We start from the raw sequence: 15,202 nt of genomic DNA on the forward strand, positions 1-15,202 counted from the left end.
ATATGAAGCTCCTAACTACAGAGTTTTCAGTTGACAAATTAACTAGGGGATTTGCTCCATCATTAACTGCTTGACTGGCTGTCTGAGAGTGCAAACTACTTCGGACTGACTCTTGGTGACAGTCTTGTTAAGCTGTGACACATTATGTCTCTAATGTCTTCATGCTAGTATAAAATGCTCGTGTAAAGTCCATACAAAGGAAATGTCTTCATATGAGGAAATAGTATTTCAGCAGTTGGCTTAAAAACCACTTTCGCATATTACCCACGGAATGATTCTGAATACGAGAGAAAAGGAAATGTACTCACTAAATATAATACACCTGACATTTCTCATAAGGGCAAACACAAAATGTGGAATGATCAATTGCTTAAGAGGCCAAAATCTGGTGATCTGTTTATACCCCACATTGGACTATTGTGATGATAAAAAGCAGGCACACATTGAGTTAGTTGTATTAGTGCTTTTACGTTCTGTAAAGACAACACAACCCTTAATGCCAGCACCCCATGACAACCCTCCCTCACTTTGCAGGGTGTTATAAAAAAATGGGTCTGGGCCAAATGAAGTTGAGTTAGTTCATCATCTCTGAGTTGTTTCCTTACTTCTAGAACACACCTTGACTCTCCATTATTATTTTTTTTTAATTTGTTTATTTTAGAAGGAGGGAAGGGCAGAGAGAATCTTAAGCAGACTCCCCACTGAGCATGTAGCCTGACCCAGGGCTCCATTTCACAACCCTGAGGTTGTGACCTGAGCTGAAACCAAGAATCAGACACTCAATGGACTGTGCCACCCAGACACACCAAACTCTTCATTACTTTTTTCTCCTTTTCTCTTTCATCCTTTGTGTCCATAAGCTTCAGCATTTCTTTGTTTCTTACTCCTGCTCTTTCTCTTCCTTTGCTGTGTTTCCTCTCAGGGTATAAGGATAGAAGCTCTTTCAGAGCTAGAGACATTCATTCATTTGGGGCCCTCAATCTCCTTGACCAGCAACAGACTATTATTTGGTTCCTATGTGTCACCATTATAATGTTAGACACTTGATATGTATTATCTGCTTTTTTCCAGTAATCACAAACTGTAAGTTTACTCAGCTCAATGGAAGGATTAAAATTTACATCACAAGAATAAAAATGTGTAACTGTGTAGTGATGAGTGTTAACTAGATTTATCGTGGTGATTGTTTCGTGATATATACAAATATCAAATCCTTATGTTGTATACTTGCAACTCATAGAACGTTATATGTCAAATATGTCTCCATTTAAAAAAAAAGACTTAGGAAAAGGAGATTCAGAGAGATTAAGTAACATTCTCAAAGTTACATCAACAGGGGGGAGTAGAGTTTAGATTTGAATGCAGATCTACTTGACCCCAATGACCAATCTTTTGAATTTATAGATTTATATTCTTTTTTAATGAAGTCTAATCACATACTGCTATTACACATTATCGAGCATTTTCTGTGCACCAGTCACAGTGTTAGATATACTGTATAGTATTCTACTGAATTCTCAAAGCAACCTTCTGCAGGAAGGAGGGAGGTGGTAGACGTTGATGCCCTGAAGTCTTAGTGACTTTGCGGTGTGTGCTCCAGTGGCAGCTGCAGGGTGGTGAGGATATTCGGGAGTGTCACACAATGTGCATCCTCTGTGTCCTGTGTTCCAGTTCTTCACGGGCAATTCCTTTCTCCTTAGGGTTTTCATGTCCAAGCTGCTTTTTTTTTGTAGTATTTGTAAAACCTGCTCTATGTCCTAAATATAGTTCCTTAATATCTCATAAAAAAAAAAAAAGCAACCATCTACAGGAAGTACATGTACCTTATCTAAGTGGCTTTTCCATGGTCACACAGGTCACACAGGGAAGAAATGGCAATGCTTTAGAGCATTGCTCTGGAGTCGTGTCGAGATGCTAAATCTTGGGCCAGGTTTCCAGGATAAATTTCATGCACAGAACTAAACACATACCCACATATGTCCCTGACTGCGTCATCGGGAAAAAGGGACAAGTGACAACTGCAAGCTTATACATTATATATTTTTGAAAAAAAAAAAAAAGGTGTTCTTTCCATTTGAGTTTATTTCACAAAGGGCCCTAGCTGTATTTGTACTTTGCAGTTTCTTCAGTGACTCTGGCTAGATCTGGCATGCTCTGGGGTGAAAAAGCAGACTGTGTCAGCCAAGTTTTTTTAATACCAAATGTTCGGTTCTCCTACTTCAGTCATTTGCTAATTGTTTTTTTCTACTTCAGAATCTAGCCTGGTGTTTCCTAGAACATTTAAATAATACTTGCCACCTGGTACATTTAAATAACACAACTGCTAGGTGGCTTGGTGGTTAAGCATCCCACTCTTGATTTTGGCTCAGGTCATGATTTCAGGGTTGTCAAATTAAGCCCTATGTTGGGCTCCATGTTGGACTCTGCGCTGAGCATGGAACCTGCTTGGGATTCTCTCTCTCTCTGCCCCTTCCCACTCCTTTTCTCTTTCCTAACTAACTAACTAACAAACTACTTGCTGACCTGGGACTTTCAGCAGTAGATCCTGCAATCCTATGATTATAAGAAAGTATTTATACACTTTAAATGATGAATTTTGGGCTACAGGGTATACCTATATGAGCATTGTGGCAAGAGCAAGTGCTTTTCAGGAGCTGAATCTCATTGCTTTCTTTTATGTAAAAAAGCAGTAGACAGGCACAGAAAACAATGATATTATGTTGTAAAACTCTGAGAAATCTGACATGTATTGAACATGTTACCCATAGACTTCTTTGAAAAGCAATTTATTTTACAAATAGAATTAAAATCCCAACCATCACATAGGCTTCTGCATGCAGAAAATGCTTTGCATTATTCTAGGTTTTGCCCAAAAAGTCATTTAAAAAAAACCCAAAAATCTGGCAACTGAATAGTTAAAAATCTTTCAGGTCCAATTGGGCTGGTCTTAAATTATGGATAGATTTAAAGAAGCGTGGTTAATGTATATCGCACTTGCTTTTAATGGAGAGCTGAACAGTGGGAAGCCTATCAAAATGTGTAATCAGATAGCAGTCCCCCACACTAGAAGTTGCTGGAGTCTTAATATGCAGTAAAATCTCACACAGAACAGTGCAGGGCTCAGCTGCAGAGGGCTGACACCCACACTGCTCATTCCAGCTCTCTTCATTGCTATACAGTCCATTTATGGGCAAGCCATTCTCGTGGCTCTTGGGAGATTAGCTCACAGCCCCTGAATCTCAGGGCTGGAGATTCTTCTGGAATCCCTCTAAAGGTTTCCAAATGGCTGTGAACCCTGTCTCTCAGTTACCAGTTCTCTCACCACAGACAGGTCAAATAACTCCTCTAGCTTTGTTTTTTCCCCAGTTAAAGGGGGATAGCAGTACTTACAGGATTGTCATGAAGATTTAGTACGGTGCTGGATAAGTAGCAAATGGGCAATGATTGGTGGCTACTATTACTGTCCACAGGCAGAGGTTCTATTTACTGTAACTTGTTGCAATATCGTGCCATTTCTAATATCATTTGAGACCGAGATTCCACTCACTTCTAGATAGCTCATTTCCAATTTTAAACTAATGTTTAAATTTGTTTTCTCTTGCCACGTTAAAGATTTAAGACAAATTATCATCACTCTGTGAGGGAGTCTCATAAATGAATTATTTATTAGTGGTAAAATGTTAAGTCATGCCCTGTAAAAATTATTCAGGCAGTTTTTAAATGCCTGCAAACAATTCCTTGAGAGTGAGAGCTTCAGAGTTCCAAGGATCTGGAATGGCACACTCGGCCCGTGACATGTGGAGCTGAGGTATGTTGGAAATAAACATAGTGAATGAAACACTGATTTTGTGCCAGTCTGTGTGCTCAATAATGTGGATAGAAAACTGACCTAGGCACAGTTCTCGACTGCTGTTGGGCAAGGTGGGGAATGTGTTATTTAGTTTGCCACAGATTTATTGTTTTAACAAATACTCAATTCTAGTGTCTGACTCCCCTTTCTCCCTACTTTTGTTTGGTGGCCTCTCTATTTCCACCCAGACACTGATCAGTGTCCTATTCCAAGCTACATTGTAAACTGTGGACTTTTTCTTTCTGTCTGCTATCCTACCCTTGCCTCTCCCATCTGTTCCTGCACCCCAGAGAGTTTGAAGGCAGGGCTAGAATACTTCCTCAAAGCTGGCTCACAAATACCATGGATCTAAAATGCTTGATTTAATTTCCATTGGTGAATTTCTAACTCCACATACTGGCAGCTTGGCAGACAGCCATTTGACACTGATCCTAAGAAAAATGTGGTCCTCTTTATAGGCCCCATAGATCTGCTACCCCAAAGACTGCCTGACCCTAGATTCTAAGGGAGGTCAAGGTGAAGCTGAATAAAACGGACAAAGTACTTATGACCTCTTTGTGTTGCCAATTATTAGTCATCTTTCTCTGAAACTGTTATGATATGAAAGACTGTTCACTTAGTAAGAATGCTTTAAAATTTGATTATTCTGGTCATTTCTAGTTATTAGCTATTTATCTCTTTATAGTTTTAAGAAGACAAAGACTTGTCGTTCTTGCACTAGAATCAGAATTTGATAGATTGGGAAGCCTGTGCATGGAACCCAAAATAGGGTTTTAAGAAATTATTATTCCTTTTTGGGTGAAAGCTTGTGATTTTCTATTCTGTTGTTAGAGTGGTATTGTTGAGTGAAGGTTGGTTAGAGTAAAAGACCCAGAGTCTTCTATCCTGGAAAATCAGAAGTTTCCCAGTTGACAGACTTCTGTTCTTTCTAGATTCCCGTAGAGATCATGCGTTCTTAAAACAAAACCCCCCAAACCGAAAGGCCCCACATAATACTTGCACTATCTTATAAAGCATTAAAGCTAGCAGATAGGAAAGGAGAAAGACAAGATTTAGAAATACTCCAATTCAGCGGTCTTCAAACTTCTATGCTCACAAACCCTCTAACAGAATTTTGGAAAATGTTCGCATTTTAAAATTGGCGTACAATTCTTTTGTCCTAGGTTCAAATAAATGGGAAGACTGATTTCTGATGTGTTGCAAAATTTGACATTTAAAAATAAAACATCATTCTTTTTTATGTCTACAATAGAATATAAACACAACAGATATTTGATAATCCCTAACATCCTTTAAAATATACATGAAAAATTCTCTTACAATTAGTCGTTTTGCATTATCTGTGTTTCTTCCCAAACTTGCATTTCTATTTCAACTGCCACGTAGAATTTTATCCGAATATAGTATAACTTTATTTCTTAAAGTCTTTCATTGATGTTGGCCATCCTTTTATACATTTCTGTAACTATGTATGTGTATTTAATTTTTTAAAACATTTATTGTTACCATAGGTTGTAAGAATTAAAGTTTTTTTGAGTGAGTTATTATAATTGTTAACACATGATCAAAACAATGTTGATAATACATATTGATAATTATTAAGCATGAAATGTAATATTTTATTGAAAATATATGAAATGATGTGAATGGAGTATCCATTGATTGAAGGAACTAGTGAATGGAGTATCCATTGATTGAAGGAACTAGTGGTTGAGCCCTTGGTACACTCTGAAGGTGTACCTCGGAGAAGATATATCTAAGATTCAAGGCTGATTGAAGGTATGCCTTTTGCTTGCAGACTGGATAAAGAGCTATAGTAAAAGGCAGTGAGGGAGAGGAAGGTAGATAACTTTTCCAGCAGATGAGTTTTAAGAAAGAAAAAACAACAAGTTGAGGGTTCTGATACTTATTTTCCTAAAACTCTCCATGCCCACTCTCCACTTGGAGGGTTTTGGAGAACTCTAAGGGATACTCTCATATGCCGGTTTGGGAACTGCTGATCCAGTCTACATCTGATTATTTTATGAATGTCATTGAAGCGTGGAGAAAGGAAATAGTTTGTTCTTGTTTCAAATAGCAAATGAGTGCCTGATTTTCACCTTAGGCATAAATACCCATACACTCACTAGAACACATTTTCCCGCATCTCTATTTCCAGAGTATGAGGCTGGACAATATAGCCCTCTCTGAGATCTTTTGGAAACTAGTTTCCTGTTGCACCTGAAAGCTATGTTTTCAAAGTTGTTTATCTTTGTTCTTCCTTACTTGGACTGGTGTTTCATAAACTACTCTGATTTCCATTTACTTGCACTTTTTTTGTTCACTGATGCACTTATTTGATAAATATTTTGAAATGGGCTCTTTTGGTCTGGGCTTTATCTGATAAAAGATAACAAGGTGGTTAAAGTGACTGAAAATTAACTTGGTTATGTTTAGAAGTTTCTTTCTTTCTTTCTCTTTCTTTCTTTCTTTCTTTCTTTCTTTCTTTCTTTCTTTCTTTTTCTTTCTTTCTTTCTTCTTTCTTTCTTTCTTTCTTTCTTTCTTTCTTTCTTTCTTTTCTTCTTTCTTTCTTCTTTCTTTCTTCTCTTTCTTTTTAAAGATGTATTTATTTAAGGGTCACCTTAGTGGCTCAGTTGGTTGAGTGGCCCACTTCTGATTTCAGCTCAGGTTATGCTCTTAGGGTTGTGAGATCAAGCCTCATGTTGGACTCCATGGTGAGCATGGAGCCTGCTTGGGATTCTCTCTCTCCCTCTACCCCCTGCCCTGCTCATGCATGCCTTTCTCTGCCATCCTCCCCCTCCAAAAGATGTATTTACTTAAGTAATCTCTACACCCAACATGGGGCTTGAACTCACAACCCTAAGATCAAGAATTGCATGCTCTATCCACTGAGCCAAGCAGGCACCCTGCTCAGAAATCTTACTAGGAGAGTTTTTAAATTTTTTATTATTTTTATTTATTTATTTTTATTTCAACAAGGGTTAGAGGCATTTGCCCTGGGACAATGTTAAATTCTGTGTGTTGGAATGAGTGATCAAGTTCTGCACAGAGGCTGATAATGGCTTTATTTAAAGTTGTGGTTTGTTATAGAAGAGTTTTGCCCAGACTCCTAATGGCTATCTGAATTCGTGTTCCTTTTTTTTTTTTTTTAAGATTGTATTTATTTATTCATGAGAGACACAGAGAGCAGAGACATAGGTAGAGGGAGAAGCAGGCTCCCCACAGAGAGCCGGATGTGGGGACTCAATCCCAGGAGCCTGGGATCATACCCTGAGCCGAAGGTAGACGCTCAACTGCTCAGCCACCCAGATGCCCCTGAGTTCATGTTCTTTTTTTTTTTTTTTTTTTTTTTTGAGTTCATGTTCTAAAGATTATTTTCTTTTTCCTGAAATATCCTTCTTTGGACACACTAACTTGTATTCATTCAAAACAGCTGTGGTATGGTATCACTTCTGATACTTAGCTATTAACCAGAACAAGAATAATACTCTTCTTGCAAATGTGGGTCTTTTTTCCTCCACAAACAGCGTAGTTCTATACTATATGTTGGCAATTTGAATTTAAATAAAAAAAGTAAAAACAAAACAAAACAAAACAACAAAACTCCCCAGTGAGAGGCTAGTGAGGAGCTTATTCCCTATGGCTTAGTCCTTTGTGATGCCCTGTAATGGCCACCAAGTGTCACTCTTGCACTTTTTTGCTATTGAAAAAAAATCTATTTGTACTGACAAAGGGCCACTTATTCTTGGTCTGAGTCCTGATTCCTAGATTCTAGTTATAATTGTGTGTGGTTACATCTTAACCAGCTTTCTTGTTTGACATCACTTTAGCAACTTAACATTGGTGTTTTGGGTCCCGCCTTTTGGGCCAATGGCATGAAGACCACATGGTAACAGCATGCGGATATGATGAATGGGGGCCTCGGTGGCCCATTCACCTGGGTGAACTGGGTTGCCCAGCTCATTTCTCATCTTGAAGAAATCACTCTGACAATCCTCTATGCAGGTGACCATTCAGAGTCAATCACCTGTAAGCTCTTGCTGATAGAAATGAAATGCTGGTTATTTATAACAGCAGAGCCATACAATTTCAAAGGGTAAAAACTGATTGTGAACTCCATTTTCTTATCTGTGTAAGACCAATTACAGAAGGAAAATATAGAGCATGTTATTGAGAAATGAATGGATTTTGATAAGAAAACACTGTCCCAGAATCTCAACCACAAGGTTCTGTAGCGTGTGGTATTTTAGTTCATTCTTTTAGGTTTTAAACCTAGGGATGTGGGGATTGGGGCGGCTCAAATAAAGTTAGTTGTTAGTAAAACAGACTTTCATAGTTGTCATTGTTAATAACATCAAGTTGATGTTCATCTGAGCCTATAGGTGGGAATATGCTTTTGATAAACATGTATGCCAATGTTTCTAGGATGTGAATTCCAGTTCCATGGTTCATAGATAGAAAGTGATACTTTGAGCTCCTTGTCAATGGATTAATCATATTGCATTTTTTTTACAGCCATTCTTTGACCTGTAATTCCTAAAATAGGCCTGGAAGCCCCCATATTAGATTCAACCTGATTTAATGTGATCCAGGCAATAATTGAGAGACTAGACTCTGTGTTTACTGCATGTCTCTGGTTCCCTAAAAGTTTCTCTTTACTGGGGCAAACTGAGGTGAGTAAATTGAAAGTAAGGGCTGGGATAAATGGGCTGCTCATTGACACCTTCTCTTTCCATATCCTATTCAGTAGGCATTAATTTTTAATATTATGTATACATTCCTTGGTTGATATACTAAAAGAAGAATTCAGCATGATCTAGCTAAGGGACTTTGAGTAAGATGTCATTGGCTCTGTGGAAGCCACATCGTGTCATGAAATGAGTGTGGACTTTGAATTGCTACAGTTCTGGGACTTAGCCTTTGGTTCTGGTGCATATTAACTCCATGACCTTAAGCAAGTATCTTAATCACTTCAAGACTTTGTATAGTTTTAAAGGGAAGAGTAATAGTAATTTTTCACGGTAATGATTTCTGGGGTTGTAATTAAAATGTATGTATGTATTTAATTATTTTTAATTTTTTTATTGAGAGAGAGAGCTAGGTGTATAATAAGCACTCAATAAAAAGTATAAACAACTTATGATGAAAAATACTTTTTAGTCCCTCTTAGAATTTGTCAAGAGCTATATCTCCATCAAATAAAAACAAAACTAAAAAAATTTAAACTTCCCCTTTAGGTAAACTATACTCCAGCCATTCAGTGAAACAAAGGAAGATGACCCTGCCCTGGAATAATACCTGTTAGTGGATATATTAGTTTTCTATTGATACTTGTAACAAATTGCCACAGACTTAGTGCTTAAAACAGCACAGTTTTATAGTAATTCAAAGAGTATTTTGGGATGCCTGGGTAGCTCAGCAGTTAAGCACCTCCCTTTGGCTCAGATGTGATCCCAGGGTCCTGGGATCAAGTTCTGCATTGGGCTCCATGCAAGGAGCCTGCTTTTCCATCTGCCTATGTCTCTGCCTCTCTCTGTGTGTCTTTCATGAATAAATAAATAAAACTTTTAAAACAAACCAAAGAAGATTTAAATAAAGTGGCCTCAAGGAACAGGAACTCAAAGTGGTATTCCTGGATGACATTTCTCTTTGTTTTGAAGGAGTAGAATCTCCTTGATGGTGGTAGAGTGAGTGAGGAACATGGTAACCTACAGCAAGTAGTGGAATCATAGCTACTCAGGTTATCATTGGTACAGTCGACTAAAGTGAGAAGGTAAAATATTGTCACTATAGCCACAAAGTGATTGTAAAGATGTGGACCTTTCAGGCTTCATAATAAGGTCTTAGCATACATGGGGACCCTTAAAGGCCATGAGCATTTAATATAGAACACGTGTAAGACCTGAAGGTGTCTATGAAAGCTTTGAAGTGATGCTTTGACTTCTAATGTTTCAAGGTAGATATGACTATGGGCTGATTCCAGGGCAGATTATAAGGGTTGCAGAGTTGAAGACCTCATTGTCTCCTACACTGAGTTAAGGGCAGAGGAGGGGAAGAAGTGGGACCCCAAGACATAGCACAGAGACATTTGGGCTGATCTGGGCAAGATCAAAAAGTCTTGAAGCTCCCCTAAATTCCCTTTGCCTGTAGGGGAACTTCCATAAAAGCCTTTCCATGACTACACTTGGTGTACCTGCTCCCAAACTGATATGGGTTCTTTTCAGCATGATCTCTACTATCTCTTATTACATTTGGGCAGTTATAGAAATCAGCATAGCTAGGAGGCTTAAATAGAAGGACTGCTCAGAGCAGAGATAGCCTTTAGATAAAAAATGTGTAAGACCTCAGCATTCCCTATCAACAGGAGTAGCCTAGAGAGAAATTGGGGGTAAATTCTAAGGCAGTTTGAACAAAGAGATGAAAGATAAGGCTCAAATGGGCCAAATACCCATTGTTATAGCTATACCCCTGAAGAGTCAGGATTTGATGTGCTGATCCAGCAGTTGGAAGGGATATTTTTATCATCTGCTGGGTTGACAAATCTAATCTAATAATGACATATACTCAATGATGGCCTTGATTTTCAAAAGTTGAGAAAGAGAAATTTTCCCCAGGATTCCATAGAGTTGTGAGTCTGAAGCGTATTTATAAATTTATTTTTTTTGGTGTTCAATTTGCCAACATATAGAATAACACCCAGTGCTCATCCCATCAAGTGCCCCCCTCAGTGCCTGTCACCCAGTCACCCCCACCCCCCGCCCACCTCCCCTTCCACCACCCCTACTTCGTTTCCCAGTTAGGAGTCTCTCATGTTCTGTGTCCCTTTCTGATATTTCCCACTCATTTTTCTGGGGAAATGGAAATGGAAATCTTGAAATGATCTATTATCTGCAACCTGCTAAGCCACTCTGTAGCTGTACTCCCTGGGAGAGCCTAGGGCATGCTCTTTTCACCAAGAGATTAATATGTGCATTGGTCTTTGACAATGAGGGGAAATTTTTAGTTTTTAAGTAATATTTTATAACTGTAAAACTTCCTTCCTGAGTCCTCTTGTAAAATTTTCAAATGGCTTTTGTTAGAACATTTGTCAAAACAAACTGTGGTAATAATAATTTTATAATGCATTTAGAATACCAGACAGAACAGGATTTAAAATTTATGGTCATAAATTATGATATAAGCCAATGGCTTTATGTAAAAATGTCATTATTACAATGCTCTCCTCAAGAATAGATCCTCAGTAATGTTTTTTGATAGGTTGAACTTAAGCAATACACATTGCAAAAGCCACCTTTATTTAGATTTGACCACTATCAATCAAGATGCTATGAATGCTCTATTCTTTTCTTTTTATTCATTATAATAATGCTCAACTATTGCATGTCAGTTTACTTTCCAAAATATTTTGATATAATCTTATGTTTTAATATATTAAAATTATTCATATGTTATATCACAACTTTGTTTTCAAATGCATAAGCTTGTGGTTATAATTTAAGGAATACTCATAAAGGAAATTTTACATAACCCTTATCCTGGTCAAAGAATAGTACACTGCCAACTTTCCAAGGCTCCCCGTTAGCACCTGATTCCAATTGTGAAATCACTCTCTCCCCAGAGTTAACTACCGTATCCTACATTTACTTGCTTTTCTTTGAAGCTTGGATACTTAGGTATGTAATTTAGACAGTTTAATTGAATTTTGCCTGATTGTGCCTTTTTTCCCCCAACTTTTCATTTAAAAAGCGTCAAGCCAAGAGAAAAGTTGCACGTGTCATAAGTTCAATAAAAGGAACATTTCTTGCACCACTAAAGAAATTTAAATATGGATCAAGTATGAAATGATATTAAAGAATTCTAATTTGCTAAGTACAGTGAAGTTCATTTGGCTAAGTAGAAAACATTTTCAATTTTAGAGATGCAGGCTAAGATATTTGGGGTTGTGATATCAAGATGCATTGATTTACTTTAAAATATTTAAGAATAAACAAATAAAATGAGTTTTAAGAATATATATTGTACAAACCACAGGAGGAGAATAGAAGGTTTTAGGGGAAGTTCTGTCATCTTTCACCAACTAACGACTTTATGTACTTAAAACAAAGCAAAACAAAACAAAACAGAAAAACCACAACAGCTCCTGGCTGGCTCCTGGATCCTGGTGGAGACTGAACAAATGGCTCTGGGTCTCCAAGTTGAGTACGTGATCTCCGCTGCCAGTCATGAATTGTGTTATCTAATTCACTGAGACATAAAATTGGACATGTCCAGCCACACTCTGTTATAAAATGGAAGTGTAATATGGGGAACTGGGTCTGAGCAGGTCCAAAAGGCAAGAGTTGGCTGCAGGGTCAGGTGGCTCAGATCCCGTGGTACCTGGTTCTAATGCTTCACTGCTTCTCCTCAGTCCACACCTATGACTTCATAACTGGTTCCCTCTGATTGGTTAAAGGAAGAGGGCAAAGCGTGGTTACAGGTGTATTTGCCCATGTGCTAAGGAGAAACTGCTATTATACTGTGCTCTGACTGGGGATGCTGGGGGTGGGGTGGACACTATGAAGGGAGATTCTCCCAATGGGCAGAACTTAAGGTGGTACATCTCTTGTCCACTTGGTGTCAAGTTAGACAGCCTAAGGTACAAATCTTCACTGACTTGGGGACAGGAGCTAGCATACTGACCTGCTCAGGTATTAGGAACAAATCAGCAAATTATGGAGAAAGACTTCTAGAAGCAAGAGATGTGGATATTCCTCTTTTAATGGCACAGAGTATAAAGATATTCATGTCCCAGGTGTATGTGTTCCAACTACTGTGAAGGAGACCCTCAGAAATCAGGTGGGCTGGGTGTGACTCATTCTGTAGATGTCAGCTTCTTTTCCCAGCTACCTTGGGACCAACCTAATGGATCCATGTACCACATGGCCATAGCAGCTGGGATAGAGGCTACTCATAGGCTTTCTTTACCTCAAGTGATCTGGCTACTGCTATGCTGAAAGTCCAACCTTCTAAAAATCCAAGACTGATGCTGAGCCTGGTAGGTACCATTTATCCAGCCAAGCTGGCTACCTTGTGGTAGATTAATTCTACTTCACCACTCCCATTATGCAGAGTACATCACTTTGCCCTAATAGGCATACTTCACAAGGGATTTGCCTTCTCTACTTGCAGGGTTTCCGATAGCACTACCATTTGTGGACTAGCAGAATGCTTGCTTTATTCATTGCCAACGTATTCCATGAAATATCACCTCTGGGCAGGTGACATGTTTCATGGCAAAGAAAGTGAGGCTCATCCTCATGAAATGGTCTTAACCTGCCACCCTATAGTAGTTGGCTTAAGAGAATAGCAGAATGCTAAGTAAAGACTCAGTCATGGGGCCAGCTGGAGCAGAGCATCCTGAAGGATTGATATCTGCTGTCCTGAAGGATGAAATTCTTATCTTAAACTAATAGCCAGTATATGGTACTTTCCCCATAAAATGCATCAAAGCAAGGGAGAAAGTGGGAGTAGCCTCTCTTGCTCTTATCCCTAAACACTCCCCTGTACTGTTTTTGTTCACTTGTTCTGTTTTGTTTTTGCTTCCATTCCTCATGGCTGATAAGTTTGGAAATCCCAGTGCCTAAGAGAGGAATGCTTCCACAAGGAGATATAGTCATAGTTCTGATGAATTGAAAAATGAGCCATTTGGGCTTTTCATGCTGCCAAACAGACAAAGAAACTGGTCACTGTATGAACTGGGGTAGGTGGTCTTAATATCCAAGAGGGATTGTGTTTCTGGGGCAAAGGAGATTGTATTTGGAACCCAAGAGAATGATTGGAGTATCCCTTTCTTGCCCAGTAGTATCGGTTAATGGAAAACTTTGGCAGTCAATAATATGACCAGTAAGTATACCGATTTTTACAGGAATGAAGTTTTTGGTTGCTTCTCTATATAAAGAACTGCACCCAGCCAAGGTGCTAATGGAATTTGAGGGAAACATGGAATGGGTGATAGAAAAGGCAGTAGTAGTACCCCTGTAGTTTTTGGCACCAGCTGCTTGAGGAAGGGACTGTAATCACTTAATTATTTTTCCTTATTCCCATTCTCTTGCCTTCTACAAAAAACACTGCAAATACTAACATTTTAGATTTCAGATGGGAGTATGAGCACACTTACATCACTTTGTGCTAATATGGGAATTAAACGTGTGTCCCTTCTACTGGGGACAGATTCTTTCCACCCATTTGAAAAATAAGAATGGTCTTGGAGGGGTGAAGGGACAGAGTCTGCTCTCTACCTGCCATTTGTCACGGTAAAGGCATCTCTAGCCTTCTCCACTCTTTTCTATGGCACAGGAAGCGAATCTACATGGATTATATAAAAAGTCATCTTAACCTAGGCTTGGTAACAATGTCACTGTTACAAACTGCATGGCACTCTGTATCTTTCATGTTTTTCTATACCCTACCCTTGCCTTTATAAATGGTCTCTTTATGAATCCTTCTCAAATTATTATAATTTGGTGCTATGAATTTCCTGCTGGTAGCCTGATAGATACAAAAGTGACATTAAATCACATGTGTGTGCTGATGGGAATGATTTAGTAGAGAGGGAAAATTGATGCAGAAGAGAAAAAAGATATTTGCAAGACAGATCTTAAGTAGACAAGAGGGGATGGGAGGCAATAGCAGGTTTGGCCTTGGTAAGGAGCAGGGAAAATTCATCTATTGTAGTAGGAGGGAGGACAGAGTATATGAGTTGAAGAGCAGGTGGCTTGCTGGATTTGTTGTTACACAGGGTATAAAAGCTGGGTTGCTTCTGTTTTCTCAGTGAGAAATTCATAAATGTAAGCTTATTAGCAAAGACTTCTTAAACAGAACTTAAAAAGCATAATCATAACAGAAAAATGATCACTTGGACATTATTAAAATTAAGAATATCTGTTGATCAAAAACTACCAAATTAGAGAGTGAAAAGATACGGGTTAGCCTGGGAAGAGACATTTAAAAAATACATACATATCCAAGGCTACATATCTAGGATGTTCAAAGAACTGCAAATTGATAGAAAAAGGACAAATGACCCAATGAAAAAAATGGATGGGATACTTGACATAAAATGATATCTCAGTGGCTGAACACATGTGGGTGGATGCCCAACATCATTATTTTTGAAGAGATGCAAATTAAAATCACAATGAAATACAGTGAGTTGAGTGTCACAGAGGCAAGGGGATTGAGCATATGGACCAAGAAGTGATTGCAGCAATGGCATAGAGCCTAAGCAAGGGAGGTGAGAAATAAGCATAAGAGAATTGTGATGGATGGTGAGAAGCTCCGTGGTGGGACCTCATGTGCCCAAATAATTTTGTT

At 38.5% G+C, this 15,202-nt stretch overlaps 1 protein-coding gene across 1 annotated transcript in view; it reads left to right on the forward strand.

The window, feature by feature from the left end:
• The window catches only part of LOC144321904 (uncharacterized), a 104,024-nt gene that overhangs the window by 57,693 nt on the left and 31,129 nt on the right, over positions 1-15,202 (forward strand). The gene's annotated exons all lie outside the window — the stretch shown is intronic.

The sequence above is a fragment of the Canis aureus genome, chromosome 10 (genome assembly GCF_053574225.1).
Source record: "Canis aureus isolate CA01 chromosome 10, VMU_Caureus_v.1.0, whole genome shotgun sequence".
In the NCBI taxonomy this organism is placed as follows: Eukaryota; Metazoa; Chordata; class Mammalia; order Carnivora; family Canidae; genus Canis; species Canis aureus.